A 2,981-nucleotide genomic window follows, 5' to 3' on the forward strand; every position below is an offset into this window, starting at 1 on the left:
ATAGTCTAGTCTATAGTCTAGTCTATAGTCTAGTTTATAGTCTAGTCTATAGTCTAGTCTAGTCTATAGTCTAGTCTATAGTCTAGTCTAGTCTATAGTCTAGTCTATTGTCTAGTCCATAGTCGCTTAAACTACGTACGCATGAGTAGTAACATAAAATATAAAGTTACTCATACGCTTTGTGTGGTAAAGATAATGCAAACTACAACTTGCGAGCCAAATGATGTTCTTTGAATGTGGAGCCGCGTCTCTTTAGTTTCATACAGACATTTTATTAATTATATCAAACAAATATTATTATATTTTAAAAACTTTCCGAATCGTTAAAGATCAGTGTATTAATACGAAAAAAAATTCTCAAACGTTACTACAATGTATACAACTTTTCAAATTTGTTTAATCGTTCGATACATGAGCAAAACAAAACCAAATTATTTTTTAATGAGAAAGAACGAAAACTACACAATTTGCTTTCACTCATCTTCTTGTTTTTATTTGCCCTTACAACTCACATTGAGAACAAATCCTCATTGAGCCATTTGGAGTTGGTACCGGATTTCTAGAAATGCAGTTTAGTTCATTAATTTAAAAAGTAAAGGTATCATATGAACGCTCCACTATGCTGGTATTATTAAACCTGTTGTGAGCATTAGAGTCATTTTCTGAAGAGGAATTTATGTGGAGGTATGGTCAACAATGAGCTGATTCTTAAATAAGGGGATTCCGATATTATGTTCCGATCCTGTTCAAAGTTGGTCCAGAGATTTTTTTGGATTGTTCCATGCCCTATTATAGCCCTGTTTATAGTCCGTCCATTTTTTGCCTTAAATACTCATATTGACACTAAAGTGTCAAAATTTTGTGCCCTACGTTTATATGGATGTCAAAGCTGTCCATACAAAATGTGAGGGCTATTGCAGTTTTTGAGATATGCGACTTTTAATACTTATGTTGTGTCTGGACGTGGCACCTTGTCCACTTGAAGTTTTGAAATAAAAAGTAGCCTATCGTCTCTTCCAGACACATGGGAAGACAGTGTGAAAAATTTCAATAAAATCGGACCAACAAACAAAGAAAGTAATAAATAAACACACATATATAGCTTCTATCAGAAAATTAGATTTTCATCAAAAATATATCATGATTAGTTTCTTTATTATTAAAAGTTTAAAATAATATAATAATTTTTGTTTTCTTATCGATTTTTTAACAAAAAGTTTTACAATACTACACAGGCCAACAAATTATACTTTGCTAAGGGAATAATACGACTTGCTTAATACGAATCTGTCACTTGAGGATTTCTTCATCACATTAGGTTTATCTATAGAAATCGTGTCCTAAAAACAGAAAAAAATGATTTTGTATATATTTTAGTCGTTTCTTTAACTAGAAAAATAGGTTGTGCGAGGGAGCAAAGTTCCGTAATTTCAGAGGAACATATTCCATTATAGTATCGATAGAACAGTGAAATACATCTCAGGTTGCGACGGTGCTTCAGTGAATCAATAGAGTTGTACACCCTACTATCACTGATAAGTACATTCGCCCTCTCCTGTACGCTGTCAAGTAGCTCCAATAGAAACTTCGAAGCTCCGCCTCATACATGAGAGTTGTATTAAATATTCGGTCAGATATAAGTGGTGTGTGTATCTTTGTTGATAAGATCAGTTTTGTCCTAAAATAAGGGCAAAATTAAGCTTTAAGTTAAGATAACTCTACAAAGGATGATTATATGACAGAGAGGTTAGAGGTTATCTTAAACATTTTAATACCATTCACCTTCTTGAGAAGGGTATAAAAATGTTTGTAATTTTGTAATATAATTTTCTGACCCTATAAAGTATATATATTCTGGATCCTTATAGATAGCGCAGTCGATTAAACCATGTCCGTCTGTCTGTCTGTTTAAATCAGTTTTTGGAGGTCCCAAGATATCGGCGAGATCCGAATCTTCATTAATTGAGTTAGACATGCTTTCGAGAAGATCGCTATTTAAAATCAACAAAATCGCTCTATAAATAACAGAGATATGAGCAAAAATCCGAGACAACCTCTGAAAATTTCATCAAAAAAGCCAAATTTTTTACAAAAGCAACAACAACACTGTGAATTGGATAAAGATGTACATATGCGTGTGGAGATGTATTTGGTTTCATTCAGCTGTGTATTTTTTTTTATATGTTTGGATGCTGTTCTGTTCTCACGAAGGTAAGTGGGTATAACAAGAACAAGGAGATAAAGGAGTAATATGTTGGTAATACAGCTGATTAATATTTTTTTGAGGGTGGTAATACAGTTTGACGGTGGTATTACAGTACAACATGTGTGCAGAGATACAAAATAAATAAAAACTGTTTTTTAAAACATACTTGGTGAAGGGTATATAAGATTCGGCATAGCCGAATATAGAAATGTTACTTGTTATAATTAAGGTCGTCTTTACGCCTTTAAAAGGTCTCTTTCAGTTCTTAGGACACGATATCTCAAAAATGTTTTTTTTTTTTTAATTTTAACTTCATTTCGCCTTTATTTATATGTCTAAATTTGTTATATACTTTTCACACTGCAGTCCTTTTTAAATTATATAAAAATCTCTTAAACTTGCATAGTTATCGTTCAATGAAATGTTTGTCCTAAAATAAAGGTAACATTAAGCTTTAAGTTAGGATAACTCGAGGAAGGATAATGATATGACAGAGGTTAGAAGTTATCTAGAAGTCGACAGAATACGTTATGGATTTTATAATTAAGGTGGTCTTTCCGCTTTTATAACATCTCAGATATGACCTTTCAGTTCTTAGGACACGATATCTCAATTTTGTTTTTATTCTGTGACAAATTTATATGTCTCAATTTCCTAGTGTAGACCATTTCATATTAAAGTCCTTTTTTATATTATGTAAAAATCTCTTGTACTTGTGCAGGCAACATTAAGCTTGAAGTTAAGATAACTCGAATAATAATGAAAATATGACAGA

At 32.0% G+C, this 2,981-nt stretch overlaps 1 protein-coding gene across 3 annotated transcripts in view; it reads left to right on the forward strand.

Annotated features, from left to right (window-relative positions):
* The window catches only part of LOC111676893, a 5,437-nt gene that overhangs the window by 1,371 nt on the left and 1,085 nt on the right, over positions 1-2,981 (forward strand). The window lies entirely within an intron of this gene.

The sequence above is a fragment of the Lucilia cuprina genome, chromosome 5, assembly GCF_022045245.1.
Source record: "Lucilia cuprina isolate Lc7/37 chromosome 5, ASM2204524v1, whole genome shotgun sequence".
Lineage (NCBI taxonomy): Eukaryota > Metazoa > Arthropoda > Insecta > Diptera > Calliphoridae > Lucilia > Lucilia cuprina.